The sequence below is a fragment of the Panthera tigris genome, chromosome D4 (genome assembly GCF_018350195.1).
Source record: "Panthera tigris isolate Pti1 chromosome D4, P.tigris_Pti1_mat1.1, whole genome shotgun sequence".
Lineage (NCBI taxonomy): Eukaryota > Metazoa > Chordata > Mammalia > Carnivora > Felidae > Panthera > Panthera tigris.
In genome coordinates this window covers 25,568,110-25,596,016 of record NC_056672.1, presented here as the reverse complement: position 1 = coordinate 25,596,016, position 27,907 = coordinate 25,568,110, and the positions used below count along the sequence as shown (strand labels likewise).

The 27,907-nt window shown below is 41.2% G+C and overlaps 1 long non-coding RNA gene across 1 annotated transcript in view; it reads right to left on the bottom strand.

The window, feature by feature from the left end:
* LOC122233013 overlaps positions 1–27,611 on the bottom strand; it is a 38,662-nt gene extending 11,051 nt beyond the window's left edge. The window contains exons 1-2 of the long non-coding RNA XR_006210425.1: positions 27,400–27,611; positions 26,160–26,250 (exon numbers count right to left, since the gene is read on the bottom strand). This is a non-coding gene — a long non-coding RNA (uncharacterized LOC122233013). The remainder of the gene's footprint in view (positions 1–26,159; positions 26,251–27,399) is intronic.
* Between the last annotated feature and the right edge of the window lie 296 nt (positions 27,612–27,907).

The window sequence follows — 27,907 nt, the reverse complement described above, 5'->3', positions numbered from 1 at the left end:
CTCCAATCACAGACCCCATGGAAAGAGTTGTATTGTGATACTGAAAACAGTAGTTCAATTATGGATAGATTATTACCATCAATAAGCAAATTTATAAATATCCTCTGTTTATAATAAAAAGCATCCATTAGTGTCTTCAGTCCAATACTCAAAAATCTGTATTTTTAAAACCTATTTATTCAACTTACAGAAGTACAAGAATTGGTGTAAGAAACATAAAAATGAAAGAATGAGTGTAGTCATTTTCCTAGCAGAGATAAGTCTGTGTTCCTTTTTTAAACCTATCTTCTAGAAATTGCTTAGTTGCCACATTAATTCAGTGTGGGGGGAGAACAATGAAATGTCCATAATCTGAAAGCCAAATAAAACAAACAAAAATTCAAATGCCTGAAATTGCAATGACATTTCAAAAGCATTGTTTTGGAGAACAATCTCTGCTTTTGGACCGGTCACCAATTTCTTGACTTTAACAATGATTTCTGGAGTGAACTTTAAAATGTTTGATATGTTGAGGAACAAAAAAAGGGAAAAGTATCAGGGTGCTTTGCTGCCTGCATGTAAACACTAACTGATGCTTTTCAGCTCTGATGTCTGTGGAATTGCCCTCTGATCATCTACCACTTAAGTTCAGAACAAAAGTAGGTCAAGATTATTATTGAATACTTCAAATAATCTCTCAGAGAGAGTGTTGGTTAAAGTCGGAAACTCTGAGGGCTGAACATTTTGACAGTAATCTGCAAATCCACTAAACTCATCTGGTTTTGATTCTCTCATTGGAATCAACACAACAGTTTGAGATGATGTCATTTGTGCCCAAAGTGATTTTTTTAAACAATTGTCTTTAAAGCTTGATTCGTTAAAATTCAGCTACCTTTACACGGTGATGAAATAAAATCACTACTGAAAGGTTCATGTAAACTTCTAATGCAATGAGTTTTAAACACACCTGCTCTTGGGGAAAAAAAATCTCTGATTCCTAGTTTACATACACAGATTTCTAAATAGCAGATCAAAAGCTCAATAAATAAAGACCCCATCTGAAACTCTTTTAACTACTCAGCTCCTTATCCTTCCCACTTTGACGTTCCATAAATTAAATATACTAGGACCATTTTTAATATATTTTTGAATTGTATTTATTTACTCAGAGAGAGAGAGAGGAAAAAAAAAAAAGAACAAACAGAGGAGGGGCAGAGAGAGAGAGAGAATCCCAAGCAGGCTCTGAGCTGACGGCACAGAGCCAGACAAGGGGCTCAAACTCACAAACCTTGAGATCATGACCTGAGCTAATATCAAGAGCCGGACGCTTAACTGACTGAGCCACCCAGGTGTCCCCACCATAGGACCATTTTTGATAAAGTACAAGTAAGAGCCTCTAAAAACCAGATTTTAATTTCCCAAATGCACATACAATACAAATACATATAGTATGGCCAAAATTATGTCAAACAAACATAAAAGCTCTTCCCAAGGGAAAAAAATTAAATAGCTCAAAATATAAATAATTGTGTATAAGTAGCCCAAAGTGGTTTTCTCCTCCTTCTACATGGGTGTTTCTTTTTTCACCTATTCTATAAAAACCTAATTTAATCTGTGTGAGTCTATTCTTAAAGCTATTATAAACTTTATCATTTCTACCTCGGTTTTTAGTTTAAGTTTTGGTACTTCAGATTTTGATTCAGATTCGATTTTCATATTTTATTTTGGGTATAAAAGTTTCCCCTGTTTTATGCTCTCCATCTTTCTCCTCAGGTTAATGGTGAAGTTATCTGAACTTCATGTCTGCATGCTGAGTCAGCCTTATTCAAAATGAAATGACAGTGGCTTTGTCAGCGAAATGATGTTTGTTACAGGGTGGGAAATGGAAGCAGCAAATCCTCCTGTTAGTATCCATCCACCTCCATGGGACTAGCCCAAGATTTATGAGCAACGTAGAAATTATCACTTTTCACGTAAAGCAACATTCTTTGTGGTTAACGTCTTTTAGACACACACACACGCAAATATGTTTCTTCCCCTTTCTCTTTCCCTGTTATTCTGTCCCACTTTCTTTTTTCCCTTACTCTCTTTTCAAAAGTAAACAGCAGAGCACTTAGAAATTTTTTTCAGAATTAGGCAGAAGGTGTAAATGACCACTCTTTGATTTTCCAAAGTAAGATGCAAGTCTTCACTGCCTGAGTTCCAATTTGTGGGGGAAAGAGGTACATTTTCCTAGTTGGAATGCCTGTGGAAGAGCATATCAAACCAGCCCACAGAGCATTAGCTACGCCAGGGTTCATATCATAGTAATCGAATTCTGTGAGTAGAAAATGATTTTTCTTAGGAAAATGAATATCTTTGTTTCTTCCTTTCCATGTTTGCTTCTTACTATTACTATTGCCATATACAAAATTCACGGTCATCAAGAAGATGACACAGACTCACTGCTGAAATGATTTTTCTGATACGGTCAGTCTCTCAGACTTGTAATTATGACATGCCTTCTTCCCTGTCATCTCTTTCCTATTAAAAATGAGACTTCAAACACGAATTTACAACTCCCTAATGATTCGACCAGAGAACCAACAGATAGTGTTGATCCACAGATCGACACTAAATCAACGAAATCCACAATTTAATTTTTAGTGATGGGCTAGGTCACGAGTTGACAGGTTAAACTGTGAGAAGAGGGGCACCTGGGTGGCTCAGTCAGTTAAGCATCCGACTTCCGCTCAGGTCATGGTCTCACGGTTCCTGAGTTTAAGTCCCACTTTGGGCTCTGTCAGCACAGAGTCTGCTCAGATTAGATTCTGTGTCTGCCTCTCTCCCTGCCCCTCCCCTACTCACACTCTGTCTTTCTCTCTCAAAAATAAATATTCCAAATTTTTAAAAAATAAAAAATAAACTGTGAGAAGCACCAGTTTATTGCACGGTGCCTGGTCAGACGCTGCCAGTAAGCATTGCTGCGAAGACACTACCACTCTTCAAATCTTTTGGAAAAAGTAGTCAGGAGAATATTTTCTACTCCAGCAAAGACATGCTTCGCTGCCTCAGGAAAGACTGATTAGCATAACATAAGGATGCAGGGGAAAATTCCAATCACCGGTGGAGAATGATCAACATGTTTTTCTGCAAAGTTTGTTGAAATTATTAAAGAAGATTGCCGTTCAACACAGGTGTTTATCTCCTGGAAAATGGGAAGCAAGGGATCAGTGAGGATGAGGAGATGCTGTCATGGAAACAGCCGTTGCCTAACATTTGCCTTTCAAGGACTTTTGAGACTTTCACGTACAATGAATTTTTAATAATTTTCTAGATAAGTGACCCCGTTTATGAGCACTGTTCACAACTGGAGCAACAAAGAATGCTGTGTTGACTGCGAATTTCAACATCTGTAATTGAGATTCTCCATACCTTTTTTTGAAATAGAATTTTTGCCTCAAGACTACTTACAAATAGAAACGAAAGGCAAGTGCCTGATAAAATTGTTTATCAGCCCATACCTCCATTTACCCGGAGAACAAGAGGAAAGAGAGATGGGGAACATTGTGGAAACAATATAGAACCTCGTAGGTTTTATGGCAGGTCCAAGGGACTCCTCGGGACAAGAAAGAGGGGCTTCTCACTAACTTCCAAGGTGAAAATAATTGTTTTATATTCAAAGGTTAAGCTGTTCCATTTGGAGACAGCTAATTCAAGTGTCTCTCCATTCAATGGCAAGAGCCTGACATATGCAGGGTGAATGGAGGCTAATGCATTGATCCCCATGGCAAACCTTGCCTAGGTGCGGTCTGCCCCATCTGGATCTGCAGCCAGGCCCCCAAATCCATTCCTCGAGTATCTCCCAGGACCCCCGTCTTGATAGGTAGTTTTTATTTAACACCACAGATACTTCTTTTCCTTTGGATTCGCTAAATCCACAACTTGTGGTCAACACACTGAGCTGAAGGAGCAGTTCCTTGTGGTGTTTACAAATAGAGGCTCTGAAGTCAGACTCCTTGGGTTCAAATCCTCACTCTTCTGAGTGACATGGGGAAGGCTACACAACCACGCTCTGAGCTTTAGTTTTTTCATCTACAGAGAAAGGATAAAGTAGTAACTTCCTCAGAGGCTGTTGTGAGATGCCATGTTAATGAATATAAAGTGTTTATATATTTAAGTACTTGCCATTGATAATTTCCAAGACCTTCTCTGAAACCATGCAGAGAAGTTCATAAAAGTAAACATATATTGTTAAAAACAGAGGCATATATTATTAAAAAACAGTAGAATGGGCCCAAGTTGGAGTCACTTATGTCAAGCCCCACAACACCAAACTGAGACTTAATTTAATTCTAGTCGTGGATCTCCCAGAAATGGAATCTTAACCCAGTCAATCAGGAATCATGTGACACGCATTAACTGGTAAGTAACCTGCCTGATAAATGCTGTAGAAAAAGTAACTTTGCAATAGCAGATCCATTATTTTGCCTAGTACAACCAATTTGTTTCTGCTCCTCTGCCTATAAATTCTCATGCCTTGCACAGCTCTTCAGATCTCCTTTCTATCTGCTAGGTTGGATGTTGCCCAATTCACGAGTCCTTGAATAAAGTCAGTAAGATCTTAAAAATTTACTCATTTGAATTTTTCTTTTCAACAATTGTCTATATATTCTGACTAATATAAATTGGTTTATCCTTTGTAACATCCACATGCAATAAGCTGCTCTTTAAACTGTATTTTCAAACTGTAGCTGAACCAGAGTTGAGATGGTTAGAAAGCACTGTGGATAGAAAAGTACTGTGGCCCAGAGAAAGTGGAAGATTTCACCCCAAACCATCTTTATTGTAAACACGCAAGCCTGCCCAAGGAGAAGAGAGAAAGGCACGGGAGCATAAATGCCTAGCTCAGACCACCTTTCAAGAAAGGACTGGCCCTGTGGCCATCAGGTGCCTGGTTGGCACACAGCCTCCAGGTGTTAGCTCTCGTAGGGTTTGGCCCAGCTTTCAGGGCCAGGTCACTGCCCCCTCAGACAATGACTGTGCAAGGCAGTGGTCCAAAGGTTCATATGAGGTCCCAGCATGGGAACCCAGTGCTTCCCAGTAGACTGGCTGAGATTTTGTCAACTCAGCATCGGGGTCTGATGGCTTCCTCCACCTAACCCTGCTTCCTCTCTTTTCCTTCCCCGGATGTTATACTTCCCTAAACTTTCCACATTCCCAACTGTGCCAGCACCTCCTTCCCCGAACCAAACTAGCATGGCATCTTTCATCCAAACTTCATTAGACCAGCATTGTAAGAACCTCAGCCAGTCTAGCCCATGCAGAAAAATTCCCCCAAAGGAATTTTTCAGTGTTTCATTTTTTAAATGTTTAAAATTTGCTGTATCTATTATGAACATAATTGCGTTCTTTATAAGAAATTCAAACGTGAGAGAAATTCATACTGTAAAAAGTAAATATCTGCAGAAGTCCCAAACCTCTTAGCCATCAGGTGCTTATTCCTCAAAGTTTTCTTCACATGCATATGCTAATACGTCTGGTGGCCAATATTTTTACAAACAGAATCAGAACACATTCTTTTATACTTTGCTTAAAAAATACATTCTAGACAGCACTATCAACAATAGCCAAAGTATGGAAAGGGCCCAAATGTCCATTGATGGATGAATGGATAAAGAAGATGTGGTATATATATATATACAATGGAGTATTACTTGGCAATCAAAAAGAATGAAATCTTGCCATTTGCAACTACGTGGATGGAACTAGAGGGTATTATGCTAAGCGAAATTAGTCAGAGAAAGACAAATATCATATGACTTCACTCACATGAGGACTTGAAGATACAAAACAAATGAACATAAGGGAAGGGAAGCCAAAATAATATAAAAACAGGGAGGGGGACAAAACATAAGAGACTCTTAAACATGGAGAACAGAGGGTTGCTGGAGGGGTTTGGGGGGGGACAGGTTAAATGGATAAGGGGCATTAAGGAATCTACTCCTGAAATCAATGTTGCACTATATGCTAACTAACTTGGATGTAAATTAAAAAAATAAAATAAAATTTAAAAATACATGTTAGATATTACCTATGCCCACATATACAGAAATACCTCATTTGATTACCAGCTACAAGAAATTTCATTGGGTGAGTATTTCATAATTTATTTAAATGTTTCCACACCAAATGGGCATTTGTGTTGTGTCCAGTTTTTCCCGATTACAACAGAGCTCTCACACGGTTTCATTTGTGTTTACATATTGAAATGTCTGTGAAAGACGTATGACTTTCATCTGTATTTTCATCATCTCTTTTGGTATGCTGGAGGGGGGGAGCATAACATGCAGTTTCAGGGACGGAACCCACACTTACCATTTTGGCTCTTTACAAAGTAAGGGTTTGTGAATCATTTTCTTCTAATGGGGTTTTGCCCGCAGTGGTGAGAAGCTCTCACACTCCACCCATCTCTCTCCCTCACCTGCCTTGGGACCTGGAAGGCAGGTTAACTGAGGGCTGGGGGTTGGGTAGGGGTGGGACACTTGGAGGTGCTCACTTGGAGGGCAGACCCAGTCGCTCGCCACCTACACATCTTCTCCCTTTTAAATCTTCATGGCTTTGTGCTTCCAAAGGCCTCCTCAGGAACACTGACAGCGTGTGCAGTAACCTTCTAGATTCTATTTATTGTTCAAACATAGCTTAATCTCTATCTCTAGAAAAGTAAGCTTTTCTCGCTTTTAATAATTTGTTATACAGACCTCCTCTGGTCAAACTTTTAAAACAGGAAACAATGACCAAAGGTAAGGACGTGAAAGCTAAAGCCCAATCAATGTCGGTCTCGCTGTTAGCTGAGTTTGGCCAGTGAATCGGATGATTCTGCCAAGGCGGATTCAGCCTGTCAGACATTCCCCTGGTCTTAGCTCAAGAGCCACCGGACAGTTTCTGCTAGTGGTACTGCAGCAGAAACATCCTTGGTTTACAAATGTCACGTGCATTTGCTTGGTTCAAGCACCCAGATAACCTCTGGGAGGCAGCGGGGAGCTCTCTCAGATGAGCTCAAAAGTCAAAACAGAATATACAAACACCAGTAAATGAAGGTAGTTGATAGAATATACCCACCAGCAACTCATAGACAGCTTCGTGTTCTTCAAACAGCTCTTTGGAAACCATGAGAAGCATTTATAAGTCTGCTTTAAAAAAAACAAAGTAGGGGGCACCTGGGTGGCTCAGTCTGTTAAGCGTCCAACTTTGGCTCAGGTCGTGATCTCGCAGTTCTTGGGCTCAAGCCCCACGTCAGGCTCGCTGCTGTCTGCGCAGAGCCCGCTTCGGATCCTGTCTCCCTCTCTTTCTGCCCCTCCCTGCCTTGCGCTCCCTCAAAAATAAATAAAACTTTTTTAAATGTTAAAAAAAAAGAAAGTAAACCAGTATTTTTGTCTTTCAGTCTTTCTTTCCTATTTGAACCAGTTACTGAGTTCCTGAATTTTTCAGTGTACATTCCCATGAAGCCAAACAGTAAAGGTATAGATGGTGAAAAACCGCACCTAATGAGTCATTCTCAGACTTTAAAGCGCTGAGACCCACCTAAGGAGCTCACCACGTGGCAAACTCCTTGATCCACTTCCCAGAACTCTGCTTCAGCGCATCTAGGGCAGGGTCCAGGGAATCTGCATTTTCATGACCCCAGGGGATTTCCATGAAGAGGACAGGGAGACCACAACTTGAATTGGCTGAGCAATGGCCCCATGCCTGCAAGTCTTTTTTTTATTTTTTTAAACTATTCCTAGTCCATTGGTGAGTTTTGATACAGCTTTGGGCCAAGTCACATCCATCCTGCCCCAATTTTAGTCTGCAAAGTAGGGTTGGTCATATTTGCCACCTACCTCATTATCATCACATGTAGATTCATGAGATAATGCCTGTGAAGTAGTTTAAATTCCTCAGTAGAGAGGTGCTACCTTTCAAGTATTATCAAGTATTTATTTCTAGTATTACAGTGACACTTTGTTTTATGGGGACCCACAAAATGTGGTATCATTGGTGTGAAAGTGTGGTAATAAAATGACCGCACTACAGGTTCAATCAAATTACATAGCTTGTCCACTGAAGGGACTGGCTTCTGCCTCAACTTTGACTTAAAAGTGACTGACATCACGGCCAAGTCTATTTTTCAACTACAGACTGTCTTGAGATTCTGTGGTGTATCACTCAGAGTTCAACCAGAGAAACACAACCAGTAGAAACTGTATTATCTCTCTATATAAACACAAATATACATATTTGTATATACATATATATTCATACCTCTCTCCTTATATATATAAATATGTATAGTAAATACATGCATGTATGTGTATATATATATAGAGAGAGAGAGAGAGAGAGAGAGCAATAGAGAGAGACAGAGACAGAGAGACACAGAGAGAGACCGAGAGAAGAACAAAGGAAGAAAGGGATGACAACAAACTTTTATTAAGCTCCAACTATGTGGCGGGCACTGTACTTTTCACATAACTTATCTCACTGAATCTTCGCCATGTTCTAAGAAATTCTATTAAATAGCTCTATGAAGTACTCATAGACATAAACGTTTGAATATAAATAGATGCTATAGTCTAGCTAAGTTGACACATAAAACTAAGCCTCACACACAGCTTCATGGTATTTTTCAGTGATTGGCAGTTAAGTAATTTATTGGGGGTGGAAACAAAGAATCCAAGGAACTTATCAATGGCACTGGTGAAGTAAAAACTTACCTTTGATTCATTCTTTTTGTTACTGGGTAGCTTACTAGGGAAAATAGGCTAATAATTCAATTTTTAATGGTCTTGGAAAAGGTCTTGTACCTTTTTTCTATGTTGTAATATAGACTTTCTTTGTAAGGTCTTTATATTATATAAGAAAAGGCTTAGAGTAAATTTCTACTGTTTTTGCCTACTTTGACTCCTTCTGGTGCCAGCCCCTAGACTCACCTTTGGAATCATGTCTTCCCCATTCTTGGTCTACCTCCCCTTCCAGAAGGAGGCCTGGCTGCTCAGACAATTGCACCCTATTTCCCACAGTGAAGGGTTCAGGGATGGGCAGATGCCCCAAACCAGACTGATGAGACTCAGGGTTGGAAGTCTTGCTGGAACCAATAGGGTCTCAAAAAGAGAGAGAGAGAGAGAGAGAGAGAGAGACAGTGCACAGAGAGAGAGAGAGAAAGAGAGAGAGAGAGAGAGAAAGAGAGAGAGAGAGAATCACAAGCAGGCTCCACCTCCATACCAAGCACGCAGCCTGACGTGGAGCTTGATCTCAGGACCATGAGAACATGACCTGACCTCAACGGGACTAAGCCACCCAGGAGACCCACAGAAGCTGTCTTTTTGCTGTGATTATAAAGTTGGGAGGAAACAGTCTGGGAATTGTTAGTGACCATCTTGTCACAACAACAGAAGGACTTGCCTCACCAGGGCACCTGGGTGGCTCAGTCAGTTGAGCATCTGACTTCGGCTCAGATCAATATCTCCCAGTTTATGGGTCTGAGCCCCACGTAGGACTCTGTGCTGACAGCTGGGAGCCTGGAGCCTGCTTCAGATTCCATGTCTCCCTCTCTCTCTGCCCCTTTCCCGCTTGCATTCTGTCTCTGTGTCTCTCTGTTTCTCTTAAAAATAAACATGAAAAAGAAGAAGGAGAAGTCAGAGAAGAAGAAGAAGAAGAAGAAGAAGAAGAAAGAAGAAGAAGAAAGAAGAAGAAGAAGAAGGAGAAGGAGAAGGAGAAGGAGAAGGAGAAGGAGAAGGAGAAGGAGAAGGAGGAGGAGGAAGAGGAGGAGGAGGACTTGCCTCAGAATGTAGAGGTAGATTAAGAGGTACAGATTCTGAAGCCATTGCTGGAGTAACTGAATACAGCATTCCGGAAGCCACTCAGATTCAGGGTGGCTTAACCAATAATTCCCTCTCTATGCTTAAAAGAAATTTGACCTGTAACTTGCCACTAAACATTTCTGACTACACTATATCTCATGGTATTCACAAGGAGTTTGCTCTGAAGAGAACTAAACAGAGAAGCATTTCTTCCACTCCTCCCTCGGGCTCACTGTTGGAGCCAGCACTCTGATGTTCCCAGGAGCGCAGCATCTCAGATGGCAGCCAGGGCCATCCCAGGTTACAGTGCTGAGCAAAGTGAGGGCACTCCTCTTAAAGGTTGCTGTCACTCCCTCCTGGCATCTTCTTCTTCTTCTTTTTTTAATGTTTATTTATTTATTGGGAGAGAGAGTGTGAGTGGGGAGGGGCAGCGAGAATGGCAGACAGAGAATCTGAAGTAGGTCAGTGCAGAGCCCGATGCTGGGCTCGAACTCACGGACCGTGTGATCAAGACCTGAGCCGAAGTCAGACGTTTAACCCACTGAGCCACCCAGGCGCCCCGACTGCTGGCGTCTTCTGATGGGCGCTCACTGCTGCTTGGGGCTCAAAAGCAGGTAGAGCAACAGCAATGTAGAAGGGGAAGCAAGTCCTATATCTCGGATCAACTTCTGTTTACACCTAGGCCGCTTCCAGCTGCTTGCCGATGGGGTCAGAAGGGAGGGAGGCAGGAAGGAAGGGGAGAAGGGGATGAGAATGAACTTTTATTAAGCTCCTACTACGTGTCAGGCACTGTATCAAATACTTTTCATATAACTTATCTCAATGAATCCTCACTGTGTTCTACGAAGTTCGATGAAATAGTTCTATGAAGTACTTATTACCATATTCATTTTAATTGATGAGAAAATCAATCCACAGAGATTACCTGACCTGCCCAAGGTCACATGCTTAGATAGCCAGAGGCAGAAATGGAGTTCAGACCTGTCTGATTCCAGCATCTGTGTGTGTGTGTGTGTGTGTGTGTGTGTGTGTGTGTATTCCTTTCTTTGAAAACATTCTTGTAAGGAACTCCAAGATATGAAAGGATGGCCCACCTATTTATCCTCTCCTCAGCACCATGAAAGACTCGGCATCTTCCCCTTGGAAATGTGGGACTCCAGGAGCACATTTTTTTTAATGTTTTATTTATTTTTGAGAGAGACAGAGACAGAGTACAAGCAGGGGAGGAGCAGAGAGAGAGGGAGACACAGAATCGGAACCAGGCTGCAGGCTCTGAGCTGTCAGTACAGAGCCCGACGGCGTGGAGCTCGAACCCACGAACTCCGAGATCATGACCTGAGCTGAAGTCAGAGGCTTAACCGACTGAGCCACCGAGGCGCCCCTCCAGAAGCACATTTTGAAAAGCACAGACAGGTATGGTGGAAGAACCTCTAGACTGGTTAGGACTCAGCTCAGACACCAGCTTTTTCCATAATGGGAGAGAGTAAAGAAGATGGAATAAATAAGCTAAAAAAAATTTTTTTTTCTAATTAAAACAAAAAAGGAGCTCCCAAGTCTCTTACACCTCCAGCACCCTCAGTACTGGTCAAATCACTAAGTTGTACACCTAAAACTAATGTTGCATTGTGGGTCAGCCATAGAACTGGACACAGGAGAGGTACTTACTAAATGAATGACTAAATTGATGGTTAACACTGAATCACTAACTTGCCTAATTACAGTAAAGATAAGTGGGAAAGTTTGGACTCCTGCTTTTCTTTTCCTTGCAATAACAAGTTCCCTTCACGCTCCGCACTGAATCGTGTTCTCCGATGCTGGGGACTTAGTGAGGGCTTGCTGGCAGACTGCCTGATAAGATATGGTAGGCACATTATCACCACTTGATCTCTGGTCCTCCTATCAGAAGAAAGGATGTGCAAGGCTTTTAGGATTGCTGGGGAAACAGGATGAGTGGGAGTGGAAGGAAATATTGAGTAAAAGCGAGGTAAGGATGTACTTTCTTGCAATTCTAATGATGACATCTATTACCCTGTGAAAACAAGGTTCTCCAAAAAGGCACAGCCTGAAGGAATGCAGTCCCTGATATTAGAAGAGGGACGTGACGGGATAGATGGTAGGTATATTAAGGGGAACATAGCATAACATATAAACTTGTCAAATCACTAAGTTGCACACCTGAAACTAAGTTGCATTGTGGGTCATTCATATTCAAATTTAGAAACAAACAAACAAAAAAAACCCAGCAACAACAAGTTCTCCAATGCCATTCCAATTGACACAACCCTGAGAAAGATGCTTTGGAGGGGCATCTTGGGAGTCCCAACACAAGAATAGGTCTGGAACCAGCATTTGTCGAGTTCCTCGCAAGGGCCAGGCCCTGTGTACACAGGAGGCTGGTTTCTGGTGCTCTGCATTCACTTAGGCTTATCTCCAGAAGGGCAAGCATCCTGATTGGCAGGGAGATCCCATCCCTGCTCTTAGCCTCTGTGCCTGAGGACTCCACCAGACTGAAGCAAGTGACTTATGTCTGGCCAACAGGAGCAAGCAATTTCCCCAGCCACAGTGATTGGCTGGAAGAAAGCCATGTGACTCAGGCTGAGCCAGTCAGAACTCATCAGAGCTAACTCCCAGGAATCCCAGCTAGTGCTTTCCAGCTAGTATTTGAAGGTGTGGTTGGAGATGTCTTTCCTTCCTGTGAAACCTGAGAACAAAATCAGTAAAAAGAAGAAAAAAGGAGGAGCACCTGGATGGCTCAGTCAGTTAAGTGTCCGACTTTGGCTCAGGTCATGATCTTGTGTTCATGGGTCCAAGCCCCACATTGGGCTCCACGCTGACAGCTCAGAGCTGTCTTTTTGGATTCTGTGTCTCCCTCTATCTCTCTGCCCTTCCTCTGCTCGCTCGCTCTCTCTCTCTCTCAAAACTAAATAAACATTAAAAAAAAAAAAGAAGGAAAGAGGAAACTGGAACTGAGGAGTAGAGTAACAGCAACACAAATAAACAAAGAGGATCACTCCGTTTGGCTGTGGATCCAATCTAAAGATCACCCTGTGACTTCTCAGTTACAGGAGCAAAGAATTCCCACTAGTTTGCTTAAAAAATTGACTTAAGCTGCGTTTTCAGTCAATGACAAATGAAAGAGTTGCATATGACACAGGCATTTTATACACTGCCTTTACTTGATGTCCCTATCCCAATTATTCCAATTCTACAATAAGCAAACCAAGGCCTAGGAAGGTTAATTTACTTGTCCGAAATTGAAGAGGGTGTCAATTCTAATTTTAGAGAATAGGGATAATTCTTACTATCTGTGACTGTTTAAAATCATGTACAAGTTGCTGTCACAAGTACTGAAAAGAAGGATTTGCTGGAAATCTGAGAATGGATAACTTTGACACTTTGAGGTTCCTTCAATATCGTGCGTGTGTGTGTGTGTGTGTGTGTGTGTTCATTAAACATCAAAAAAAGATGGTCTGTGTAATGGTTAAGAGCTTGGACTCTGGCATATGTCCCCTGGTTCAAATCTCAGCTCCACCTATATCAACCATATGACCTTGGACAAATGAATCTTTCTGTGCCTCCGTGTCCTCATTTGAACTTTGGAATGAGGATAACGATAGCATTTGCCTTTGGGGATTATCAGATTAGGTGAGGTAGTATATGAGAAGTACTTAGAAAGTACCCAGCATATAGTCAGTGCTGCTATTGCTATAAACATAATTACATGTGATGTTCCCCGTATGTCCCAAATTATAAAAACATGTATTGCTTGTATGCCGTTTATGCTGCCCTAAAAGACATAATGGAGCACATATTTACCAATCTCTTCTCCCAAGCACAGTCCTTCAGTAAAGTCTTCATACATCGACAACTGCAAAGCCAGAGTAGTAAAAAAGTTGCCCGAGCTAGGAAACCATTTCAACGGGCACCTGGATGTCTCAGTCGGTTAAGCGTCAGAGTCTTGATTTTGGTTCAGGCCATGGTATCACGGTTCGTGGGTTCGAGCCCCGTCTTGGGCTCTGCACTGACAGTGCAGAGCCTGCTTGGGATTCTCTCTCTCCCTCTCTCTGCCCCTCCCCAACCCGAGTGCTCTTTCTCTCTCTCAAAATAAATAAATAAACTTTAAAAATAAAAAAGAAACCATTTCAAGACTCTCATGGTGTACTGTCATTATTTCAAAGATTAGAAACATTTTTTTGCAAGTGCGGTGTCAGCTTCTAAGCAGGAGTTGTTTCAGAGCCAAGTCACAAGAGATACCATCACACTCACGAGGAGGAGGAAGCGACTACATCCTGGCCCAGAGGAGTAGCGATAAGATCCCTCACCATCAGCGGGGATAATTGCAGATCCTTCGGTGTAAATGCCATCCCACAGCATTTTGCAATTTCTCGTTCCCAATATGCTTATGGACTTCAATTACATCCGCCTTAAGTTTCTACCCTGGATACACTTCGAGCTGGCGAGTCTAATGGGAAGACCTGCTTGCCTGAAAAGCAAAGTGAACTTTGTACCAGAGCATTCGTGTTGTCCCTACTATCCTTATTATCTTCACCCACTACACACTCTTCCTCTGGAGAAAAAGAAATGGAATCAGGCTTCCCAGCATCACCTGGGCCCTTCTAGTTCTCTGCTGTAATTAATGCAAGGGATAAGCCCCACCAAATTCTTATCTCCCACAATATGGAACGGAACAATCAGGAACCCAGCTTTCTCTGATCGAAACAGCAAAGGCACCTGGCAAAAGTCAGATGGTGAGAAGTGGAAGCACTTAAAAGGTGGCAGAGCTTTCCACCTCCCCTTTATCACAGTGGGAAGGAGTCAGCTAAGCACAAACTCGGGGGAGAGTATCTAAGCAGAGCAAGCACCACCATTATTGTTTTGACAGGGTTCTGTGGTCTGGTCTGCTGGCTGCAAAACGGTTGAATCAGTAAGTAGGCTTTGCTTCTCTCCAACTCACACTGCGTAATGTCCGCTGGGAATCACTTGGCACGGGGCTGATCAACTACAATTAGGTTTAGGTGTAAGTGGGATAAAATCCAAATTAACAATAACTTGAATTCGTTAAAAGGACATTTTTTTTCATATCTAAACCAAAGCAGTCCAGGACTGATAGTGCTCTCCAGGAGGACAAGGGTCCAGGCTCACCCTTTTTACTCCATCATGGTATACCTCATGGTCCAAGATGGCTGCTGCATCCGCAACCATTATTTAAATTTCAGTCAACAGGAAGGAAATGATTGACTGACGAATAGGTAAAGATGGTAGAGAAGGTGTAGTATAAAATATACAATGAAATATTACTAAGCCATCAAAAAGAATCAGATCTTGCTCTTTGTAATGAGCCAGGATGTATTGTGCTAAGTGAAATAAGTCAATCAGAGAAAGACAAATACCACATGACTTCACTCATATGTGGAATTTAAGAAACAAAACAGATGAACATATGGGAATGGGGCGGGGGGAGAAAAGAGAGGGGGAAAAACCCACAAGAGACTCTTAGTGATAGAAAACAAGCTATTGGTGGAGGCAGGTGGGTGGGAGATGGGCTACATGGGTGATGGGTACTAAGGAGGGCACTTGTGACGAATCACTGACACTACTCCTGAAACCAACATTGCACTGTATGTTAAATAACTAAAATTTAAATTTTTTAAAAAAGGGAGTAAATGAGCCAGAAGGGACAAAGAACATATGTAAGCATTTTTACAAGATTTCCTGGAACTTGCCCATGACCTCCACCTAATCCTTGTTAACATAGAGTTACCAGATAGCCTAATGAATAGATATTTGGTCTAATGGACCCCACACACAAACTCATGTAATTACAGTCTAGATCTTGGTCCCCAGAGCAGGCAGAGTGGGTAAGCATCATCTCTCATGGAAAGTATTGCCTTAGCCAAACTTCTTGTCTGTGGTGCTAGACGTCTCACACAGAGAGACTGCCAGCTTCTCTAGAGCCTGTATTAAGGTTAGCATTTTCTCTTTCTCTGTCTCTGTCCCCCTCTTTTTTTAAACTATAAAACAGATTTGCTTGCATCTCAACATTTATTTCAGATCATTAAAGAAATTTAATTTGAATGTTTGAATATTTGATTTGAATATTTAAATTGAATTTAATTTGGCTAATTTTTGATTATTATTTCTCTAATATTAATATTTAAATACTATTACCATTAAGTTCTTAAAATATAATCCTATCATCTAGAAACCAGATGAAGGGTCCACGATACTGAGATCACAAATCCTTGGTACTGACCTAAGCTTTCAGACTCAGCCTTGCCACAGAAAACCTAACTGCTTTGGTTCCCTGTCTCCTTGAATCTGACAACCTGGAAGGGGATGAGGGGCCCAGCACTTTCTATCCTTTTATATTGCTCTTGACTGAAAAATAAAGATCCCAACTGTGTGGTTGGGCCTGGTGGGCACTGCAACGTGGAGTGTTTCTTCAGCAGATGAGTAATGCTTGAACTGTGGTACAACCATTATAACCAGGTAGCCTGGACTCAGAGCTCTCGGTTCTACTATTTACAGGATGTGTGATCTGGGATGAATTACTCTCTGCCTCAGGTGAGCAGGATTCAACATATGTGTCATATACGTCAGGTGGTTTCCGAGATGAAATGATTCCATAGGTGTCATTGGTATCTCCATCCAGATACCTGATGGAAAATGATGTGCTTAGTAAGTGTTAACCATTATCATTAGTTTATACATTAGAGGCGCCTCTGTATGAAAAAGTAAGCTGGACAATATTTTTGCCTTTTTAAGGCTAATTAAAAGAATTCATTCAACAAATATTACTGATAAATCACTATGGTTTATCTCAGTTAAGCACCTTCACCTATAGAGGTAGAAAGGAGAGAGAAGGAGGGAGGAAAGGAGGTAAGTGGGCAAACAGAGCATGTGGCAGATGGCCTGTGAGCGTGTATTTGGGGACCCAAGGCCATCACTGAGAACAGGAAGATAAGTCCCTCCTTGAGTTTTTATGTATTTCCAATCCCTGGGGTGAGGCTGTTCTCTGCGACTAATGGCTGTGTGTGCATCTAGGCAGGGAGCAGGTGTTGATCTACACAGACTAGTTAATAGCCACTAACAGCACTTAAAAATCCGATAAACTGAGAAGGATGTTCTAACCATTCACACCAGAACCAGAATTCTGTGGGGCCCTTCTTATGCAGTAGCACACAACATCATCCCCATCCCCATCATCATCACCATCACCATCACCATCCTCAGTGGCAAGTCTTCCTGCCTAAGAATCAATAACACAAACATTTTCCCAACCAACCCTGTGTGCTAGACACTTTTCCAGCACTGAAGATAAAAAGGTTAGTGAGATCTGCTCACTGGCCCTAGAAGCCTATGGTATGGAAAGCAAAGCTGTCTGGAACTGACCATAACATAGTGTGATAAGAGCTATGGGAGGAAATTGAATCAAATTCCACAGGAGACTCTGATTAATGGTCTGTTTTCTGCTTGAAGGGGGCCCTTTTTTAACATCAAATATTGTCCAAGAGCAAAGGGATTCACCAAACAAAACATCACCGATGGCACAAAGCAAATGAACACAACTGACTGCAAAGGAACATGCTTCCAAAAAACCTTGTGAAGCTTCAGGTAAAATGGCAGACTGAAGCACTATGCCCTTCCCTGGCCAGGCTCCAAACATATAGTGGATAAAATATCACCATTTAAAAAAATTCTAAGCTGAATTCAAAATAAAGATTTGAATACCCTTAGGCACCAGGAAATAAAAAAAAAAGAAAGAAATTAAAAGCTACATAGTTATCTTACAGATGATACCATGGCTGCCCAAAGAAAGGAGTGAATGGTATCAGAGACAATGTAGGAATTTTGAAGGGATAGGATATATGGCTTTGAAACAGACCCTGGAAGCGTTATTTGCTTTGAGAAGGAAGGGTCTAGAAAAACAACAACACTATAATAGGGTCTACTGAATGGCAAGGAAGTACACCTCTCCCATGCCATTGGATGGATAGAACTAAAAACCACATGCCTGTGCCATGTGTGATTTGGAGATCTCAAGTACATCCTTCCCTGCAAGGTGCCATGATGCCAACCACGGGGAAACGGTCCAAAGCAAGTAAAACCTGTTGGACACCTGATGGAACAAAGCAAAAACCACTTTATGAGGATACTTCCACATTCCAGGGATCAGGGACACCCTTAGAGGAAAAAATAGCTCCATCTGAAAATGAGCTCCCACCTGCAGATGAACTTTTCAAAAATGAAAATCTATGATAGGAAACTATTCCTTGTCAAGAAGACCCAACAGATGCAACACAAGAATACAGTAGAATACCTGAAAGAGACATTTTTAAAACAACAAAACAATACAAAACGAATTGTCCACGCCGACTTAACATAGCTGAATAAGCAAACTCGTATGACTGAATGGAGGAAAGCCTTTGCCCAAAGGTCACTCCCCCAACCAGTGTTTGACTATCAACTTTTAGTAGATCATTCTTTTGTATGAGGCATTTTCTTCTTTCAGCTATCCTTTTAAAATATGCATATACTCCTGGGAGAATTAATACAAGTTAGCCTTTCTCAAATTTCAGTGTTTATTGGAATCATCTGTGGAGCTCTTTCAACATGAGCCCTACCCAACAAAATTCTGGTTTAAGTGCATTCAGCATGAGACCCACGAATCTATATCTTTAACTAGTGTCCCAGGTGATTTTCAGAAAGGCTCAGGAGGGCAGTACAGGGAGGATGGACTTGAACGGCTGACCAAACAGTCTACTGTAGAAACTATTTAAGGGGCAGAGGACAGCATGCTGGGGAACCTTTAGTTAAGAACTTGTATTTCACAGTAGAATAACTTTATTCCTATAGAACTATACATAGTCCATAGATATTCTTCTACACACACACCTTTTAAACCATATTGACTTTCTACCTGTCATTTAAGATTGATTTTTAGCATACTATTATGGTTATTGGTGGTAGAAATGAAAAGAAAGGAGAAAAAGAAGGAAAGGGATAGTTGCTAGTCAAAGCTAACAATTAAGCAAAACAAGGAGGAATTATTATCGTTATTATGTCTCTCAAATCCAGCTTGGGGTATCCGAGACATTTACTGCTTGCCAAACACCCATTGGACTCTTTCACATTCCCAAACCTTCTTGCAGTGGCTATGGCCACGTGGCTAGAGCCTAAGGGCTGTGTGCAACTCTCTGGTCCAGTTCCCCACGCATGGAGGTCAATTGTCTAGGAGGGTCATCTGACCCCCATCAAGCTTGCACAAGCCATGAACAAACCTCTGTGGGGTTGTTGCTGAAATTGAGGGAAGGGGGTGTTTGCTACCACAGCATAGCCTAAACTGATACGCTAGTCTGTAAGAAATGGAAATAGATATAATCTTGTTAAAGAAAATGGTCTCCCATGCCTTAGTAGTTATAGATAACAGTTCCTGTCTTGCACCCTCTTTAACTATTTATGTTCCACCACTGCTTCCAACATCTTTAAATTGCTAAAATTGAATAGAGATCCCAATAACCTCCAGGGAACTACTCACTTCAAGAGTTCCATGTTATGTGTGTGTGTGTGTGTGTGTGTGTGTGTGTGTGTGTTTGTGTGAGATGTTATTTTTAGGAAACAAAAGATCCAGATATTTCTGATCCATACAAGCACTTACTGTCAATATACACATCTCACTGACCTCTTTACAGTTAGTTTTCTTTTGCTGTAAAGAGAATAGCAGAACCAAGCAGATGTTCTGGCCACTCTGCAGCTGCTTGATTTACAATGTGACACCAAATTTATGAAATCAGCTGGGGGACCCCATGGCATCCTAAGGTTTCAGGAAAGGAAATTCACAGGTTTGAGTCGACCCAGTTTCCATGTTGTCAAGTACTCTGCAATGGGAAGTTTCTGTGAGGTCCCCAAAGGACAGCCATGAAAGCTGGGGGAGAGCAAAGAATGAACATAAAGCAACATGCTTCCTTCCTTGACAAGACCAATGGGAGGGCCAAGAGGAGGAGGAAGGAGGGAGAAAAATCCCAAGAAGGAAGGAAAGAGACCCCATTTTTCAAACTGATAGTTTCCCCTAGGTTTGCCTCCCAACCCCACCCAGCATGGGAAGGATTCAGGAACGTTTTCCACCACCGCGAGAGAACACCTGCCCTGGGTTTGTGCAGAAAGTTGCACCATCTTTCTGCGTGCTTCCCACTCCTATTGTGCTCACAATAAAAAATGGGGTCTCTGTGGGCTGAAAAGAGGTCTGGTTTGGACATTAGTGAGCTAAAGAGAGCCAAATAAAGTTTGACAACATCAGAGTTGAGAAGTCTGTCCTGAGGCAACACATTTAGTAATTTGCAATGAAGTTTCAGTGCAGGAACTTGCAAAGACACAATCCTCACCACCTATTGTTTTCTGCTTCTAAGTGGAGTGCATGATAATTGCATTTTAAAAGATCTCTTTGAACTCTCTTGCTTTTAAAAAAATTACAAAATCATTGCCCCGAAGTTTGCCAGCCACCCTCCTGGTAAAAACAAAAACAAAACAAAAACTCAAGTGTCCCATAGGCCTTGCCGCATTTGTTAAATAAATGAATGGGTACAAGGTCAAGAGGAGAAAGTAACCTGGGGATCAGTGGGAAATGTGGTTTTAGACACTTTGGGTCTGAGATGCTAATTGCAGCATCTTACACTAGACTGACAGATTTGACTACTTAAAAATTGTAAATTCTGTAAGACAAAGGACACCACAAATAAACCCAAGAAACAAGCAATACATTGTAGAAAAATATATACAATGTCCTAAAGAAAAGATTATTATCCCAAGTATACAGATTTCCTAAAAAACCTATGAGGCCCATATCTCAATAGTTAACTGAGCAAATGCTATAAACAGGCAATTTGCAGAGGAAGAATTACAAATGTCAATAAACAGAGTGAAATGTCAATAAAAAGATGGTGATGCTTATTAATAATAAAAATGCATATGAACAACCCATAAGTTTTATCCATAAAAGATATCATAAGTTTTACCCATTAGCTTGGCAAAAAAAAAAAAAAAAAAAAAAAAAAAAAATATATATATATATAGATATATATATATATATATATATATATGAGGCACCTGGGTGACTCAGTCAGTTAAGCATCCGACTCTTGATTTCGACTCAAGTCAGGATCTCACGGTTCAAGGGATCAAGCCCCATGTGAGGCTCCGGGCTGACAGCACAAAGCTTTCTTGGGGTTCTCTCTCTCCTTCTCTCTGCCCCTCTCTCTCACACTGTTTTTCAAAATAAATAAATAAACACTTTTTTAAAAAATGGGATGATTTCAAATGTTGAAGATGCTCTAAAAGAAAGAAGCATTTTCATTCAATGTGGAAGAAATATAAATTTTAAAGCCTGTTGGGCGTAGGGAGAAACAATTTGGCAAGAGCCATCACAATTTGTAATGTGCCTGACACATACAGCACTTTCATTGCTACCAACCTATCCTGGACAAAAATACACACTTGCCCAAAGAGCAGGACTAAGCCATTCCTGGCTGTTGCGTCTGTAATAGTGCACACTGGAACCAATTCAAACATCCATCAATAAGGGAGTGATTATGTAGATTATAGAACAGCCTTATAAAGAAAATGTTTTACTGCTATTTAAAAAGGAATGTAGTAGATTTTTATATGCTGATATGGGAAGATCTCCAAATCGAAAAGCAAGTCAATTGGTAAAATACAGAACATGTGAGCTCATTAAATTCCATGGAAAAGGGATTGGAAAGATATCTGCCAAAGTGTTAACATTAGTTTCCTTTGGGATGGGCGATGGTTATGGGAAAGGTACAGGGGTTACTCTTACATTTTACTTCAACCATTTCCATGTATGCTTTACTACAAGGAATTTTAGGAGACAGGAAATTGATGGAGTATGAGGCAAGAGAATCCATTTGCTTTTATTGCTTCGAAAGGCAAGAATAGTGCAGTGGTTAAGATCATGGGCTCTTGAATCATATTTCCCAGTTTCAAATCCTGTCCACCCTGTTCTACTAAATACTGTGTGACCTTGGGACAAGTTTCTTAGTACCCTGGACCTCTACATGCTCATTTTTAAAGTAGGATTGGTAGACTTCACCTGTAAGTGATAGCATATAGCATTTACCTTTCTCTATCTGATTTATCTCAAAAATACTGTATGCTGTCACTTACAGGTGGAATCTAAAAAAGCCAAACTCATAAAAACAGAGTAGAATGGTGGTTACCAGGGGCAGGGGGGGGGGGTGGGAATTGGGGATATGTTGTTCAAGATTACAAACTTGCAACTGGTAAATAAATGAGTCCTAGAGATCTAAGGCAAAGCATAGTGATTACAGACAACAGCATTGTATTATAAACTTCAAAGTTGCTAAGAGACTAGATCTTAATTATTCCCAACACACACAAAACAATGATAACTGTATGATATGATGGAGGTGTTAGCTAACACTACGGTGGGCATCACGCTGCAATGTCTAAGTGCAGGAAATCAACACATGTGCACCGTAAACTTACACAATGTTATGTATCAATTCTATCACACGTGCGCACACACACACACACACACACACACACACACATTTTAAAAATAAATAAGTGGGCTGGTGGTATTCCATACATATTAGTGTTATGATTAATATTGCTTTGGGTGTTAGCAATTTAGGTTATATTTCCCTCTCTCAGAGTCCAATCACAATAATTTGTTTGGAAATAAATAATATTTACATAATAAAATAGTGCTGATTTTGGTCACTGTTAATACTCAGAAGAACATATGGTCGATGCATGGAATAATTAATCCTATCTATAGAACAGAAAACAAATGTTATTAATACTGACACTAGAAAAGTAACAGTTGTCAAAGTTATAAAAATAACTAAAGGAAGAATGAAAAGAATAACTAATATAAAAATGTTAAAGATGACTTACACTCATTAATGGACACGGATTTAGCTGAAGCATTTCATAGTGGAGAATACTAGACCCTATCTGAAGTCAGTAAGTCAATAAAAGTGAGTAAGTCAGATATATGCAGCTTATCTGAAATATGGAGCTAGACATCAAAAGCACTAAAAAATAAATACTTCAAATAATTTTCCTCAAGGAGAAGCATAAGGAGACTTTTATTCAGCAATTGATGTCTTCTCATACAATTTGAGTTTTGTAATATAATGCACGTTTTCATGATACTCAAAAAATAGGACACTCTTGCCATGGCAGAGGCATGGTACTGTGTGGTGTGTGTGTGTGTGTGTGTGTGTGTGTGTTGATTGCATAAAATTCACTAGATGGAGAGTTATGCCCCAAAACGTGATAGCAGTTACTATCACTGGGGAAGGGATGTGGGTAGCTGAGGGACAGCATTAAGGTGAGTACCTTTCAGTAAATCCGTTTTGGGTCTTTTAACTTTTATGCCATGTTCATGCCTACTCCCAAAAATAATACTTTTGCAAAGCCTCTGCCTTTCACAACATGGCTCTGTCCATAAAGGTAGAGCCCTAAACTTCCAGATGAAAGTGTTACCCAGGCTGGTCCCACTCTCCAGTTCCTATGTCCATACTCCCTGTTACTCCTCTGTCAACCCCACCAGAATTCTCACCCACAATCACCTCCAGAATTACAGGTGCACCCCTTTATAGAGGGCTACAAATTCACATTTTGACTGTCCATTTTTGCAAAATGTTACCAAGCAATAAAAATGACTCCCCTCCTCCCATGTTTTGGCCATTCCACAACTGTGCATTAGAGAAGAATGCAAAGCAATGTAGGTGCCTGGTGACAGGGTGAGAAGGAAGGATGCCCCGGGCTGGTGGCTGAACCACAACAGGGAGCGGAGTCATCTGGATAATTGCCCAGCTTTGTTGGACATGTGTCTGTAGAAAGGAAGATTGGTCATGTGCAACCTAACGTGTTCAAGAACTATCATAATTTCAAAGTAATGATGAACATAAACAGTACTTCAAGAGAACTGAAACAACTGTAATAATACATGAAAGTATCATTGATTTCTTTTGCTGGCAAAGCCCCGGGGTCATAGGTACAGCTAATATTAGTAGGGTTCATTGCCAACATTCATAACTAAACGAAATGTTGTATTTCAGTTCGAGGTTAGTGAAAATAAATATGTAAGTGTTCCTATCCAAGATCATGGATGCCTTGAATTTCATCTGTGGACCTGAGACAAAGACCCTGTTCTAGATCCAAGTATACCCAGAATTATAAATCCTATTTAAGGAGGACTAGTTGATCTGCAGCCAGGCTTGAAGCCTTAGACACATTTTGAGAACTGTTTCAGACAGAAGCCACATGTCAGACTAGGGAGGATTCCATACCGACTCAAAGTCAAATATATTAAAATTCAAAGGAAGAAACTAGGCTTTTAAATAGATTACCTGGGATGTATAGCATATGTCATGGTTTTGAGCAATTAGAATTGTTCTCATTCACTTTATCTCCCCAGGCTAATGAGAGATGATTACAGAAACCACAGGTTAGAGATATTTTGAGCTTTTGAGAAACTTGACTCCTTTAGCTGTGAATGGCCTGCTTTATGCTACATGCACAAAGATGTCAGTTAAGGTGCCGATCTGTATCAGTTTTAAAATATGGCCTCCAGTTTTGTGTGTGTGTCTTTCTTTTTACCTTCTTCGCATCAAGAGGTGGCAATCTATCTCCCCTCCCTTTGAATTAAGATTGACTTATGACTGTTTGGCCCATAGCATACTATAGAAGTGAAGCTACATGACCTCCAAAGTTAAGTTATAAAATATTATGGAGCTCAGGCCTTGCTTGCCAAAAATACTTGCTTTTGAAGGTCCAAGCCACCATGTAAGAAACCTGCCCTGAGGCTGCCATGCTGCAAGGAAGCCCAAAAAACATGAGGAAGCCAGGTGTAGCTCCCCCTTGACTGTCCCAAATAGCCCAAATACTCACTTCCTGTGAGTGAAGGAAACTTCAGATGATTCCACCCTCCAGCTATTTAAGTAAGACCCCAGATGTTCAAGCCCTCCCAGTTGAGTCTCCAGTCACTGAGGAGCAGAGCCAAGTCATTTTTGCCTTGCTTGCCCAAATTCCTGATCCACAGAATCAATGAGCGAAACAAAAGGATTGGGCGTTGTCATACCATGAAACCCTGAAGTAGTCTGTTACATGACAAAAATTAACAAATTAAAAAAAAAAAAAAAAAGGTCCAGTATTTAACTAGGAGGAAGCCGATGGAGTCAATATGCAGACATAGTGAGCAAATACCAGTACAAATTCATCAGAGCTTCCCAACCAGACCCTTTATATACATTAAATTGTTGTTCTAAACCAATGTATTGGCTATAAGGTCAGAGGTCAAAAATCCAATTGCCATAAGGGCTTCTGATCAATGTGAAATCTGACCCTTCTCTACCTTCTTTTCCCTATCCACCACTTGCATACAGAAGACTCCAAGGCTCAGATGGCTATGCCCATGAGATAGGAGGAACCTGAGTCCCTGAATGATTCATTGTGTGAAGGAGAGCTATCCACTCCCTGAGACACCCGCACTGGATTGTTACATGGGTAACATGATATACTTCTATAGATTATCGAGTCACTGGAATGTCAGAGTTTACTTGTTACAGCGTCTCATGTAACCCTAACTGATACAGGAACTCACTCTTGACCTCAGTGTCGAAAGAGTAATAAGCAGGGGTAAAGACTACGGAGAATATAAAAACATCAGTCCCAACTCAACTCCAGCCAATTTTTGTCATGTGGAAATGTGGAACCAGTTGCCAGATGTTCCAATTTATTTGAGAGATGCCAGACACCCTTATTTTTATATGGAGTCTTAAGTTTAGTGGTTTACTCCCTTAAAAAAAAAAAAATCAGTGAAGCCAAACAAAACTCACCTTCAAGCCCATTCTGCCACATTGCACCTCTCTGGGCTGTATAGCAAGATTGGTGGGATCCCTTTATAATGACGGTGTTAGCTGAAGGGGCTAACCGCTATCAAAAATCAGCTGTATCGTACCAGACGTTTATTCCATCTGTTACTTCTTCGTCAGAGCTGTCATCTCAGAACTGCTCATATCCTCCTCAAAAGACTTCCACTTCAAAAGCCTAAAGTTCTTCTTTTCTAGTTCAGCATTCAAAGCCCCCACAGTCTGGCCCTCACCTAACCTCCTGCAGTATCTTTTTCCAGCTTCATCAGACTCAGCCCTCCTGTGTATCTTCTAAACCCTGTGCTCCACTCATGCTGCCCCTACAGAACACGTTCATCTCATGGTTCAAGGTTCAGCTGATGGACAGCACAGGGTGAGAAACCAAACAGATCTGTGCTCGGATTCTGTGACACTTGCCGAGTGACCTTAGTTAACTGACCTAAACTTCTCCAAGCTGCACACCATAGGGACTGGAAATGCCAGAAACCCCAGCCATCTACTCAGCTAGTTCAGGGGTCAGCAAACTCTTTCTGTAAAGGACAAGAGAGTAAATATTTCAGCTTTGCAGAACATTTGGTCTCTGTACAGTGACCTCTGCCTCTGTAGCGTGAAATAGCCCTGGTCAATACATAAACAATTGGACGTGGCTGTATTCTAACAACACTTTTATTTATGGACATTGAAATTGGAATTGTGTTTAATTTTCATGTCATAAAATGTTATTTTGCTTTTGATTTTTTCTTTTCTTTTTTTTTAACTTATTCTTGGGAGAGAGCAAGCAGGGGAGGGGCAGAGAGAGGCGGACAGAAGGTCTCGAGTGGGCTCTACGCTGACAGGCTGACAGCAGTGAGCCCAATGTGGGGTTCGAACTCACGAACCGCTACCTGATGACCTGAGCTGAAGTCAGATGCTCAACTGACTGGGTCACCCAGGTGCCCCACTTTTGATGTTTTGTTTCAACGATTCAAAAATATAAAAACCATTCAATATAAAAATATAAAAATAAATAAATATAAATAAATAAAATAAATAAATAAATACAAATAAATAAAAACCAATAAATATAAAAATATAAAAACCATTCTTAGCTTGTGGGCTGAACATGAGTAGGTGCTGGCCAGATTTGCCAATCCCTGAACTAGTTCACGGCCATGTGACTAATCCTGGCCAATGCAATCTGTGGCAAAGTTTTCCAGAGTGGTTTCCGGGAAACGTGTCCTCTTCATTTGTCCTCCCATATCAGAGGAAACAAGAGGAAACACTCCTCTTCTTGGGCTGGACATTGCCTTATCTCCACCCAATGCCATCCTGGGCCATTTGAAGCAAGGCGGGTGTCTTATAAGGATACTGAAAGAGGAGTGACAAATAGAAAGACCCTAGATGATACCATTAAGCTGCCAAAGCAACCCTGAAACCAGCTGACTCCAGAATTTATTTCGTTAGAAACAGAATTTTTCTCATTGTTTCGCTAGGTGTTTTGCAGCAGTATTACCAAGTCGGGTAGGCAGCATGCCGAGTAGGGGGTACCAAGTGGAGGGGCAATCTACGTGGGTGTGGGCAGTAAGGGGGTGTGTGGTCTGCAGGGAATTTAAAAACAGTAATAAAACCAACTAGAAGTGCATCTGCTGGTGATAAAAAGCACCAGCAATTCTAAACCATGCCAGTGATAAAATACTCACCCCCATCCGGTCCTCTGCTCCCAGCACTCCCCAGTCTTATTCCCCAACTAATATTTTGTGCCTTGCCCTCAAGAGGCTCCTAATGGATATGCATGTCCCAGCACCCAGTATAAATGTTTACTGATGTGCTGAAGAGCCCATGATCCACACACATGCACACGAGGACATATATGAACCCGTGAAATAGTGAGTCATGTTATAATTGCATTCTCCCGGCTCTGGAAAATGAAGAGTATTTAGGTTTCTGCCACTTGACATTTCTTAAACCCACAGTGGAATCATGAGGCCTCTACCCTATTGTGACCTCATATAGCTTTACAATGGTTTCTCAAGGCCTGGTTGTGTTTACCAGGACGGCCCTGGAAAAGGGTGCATTTGAATCAAATGCAAAAGAATCGAAATCAACTTAAAGCGATGTATTTGAATTTACTCAGGAAATGCAGTGTCCCCAAATAAGAAAATTAGCCCAACCGAGGAAAACGTAGCCGAAGTACCCAGGAGTTAGAAC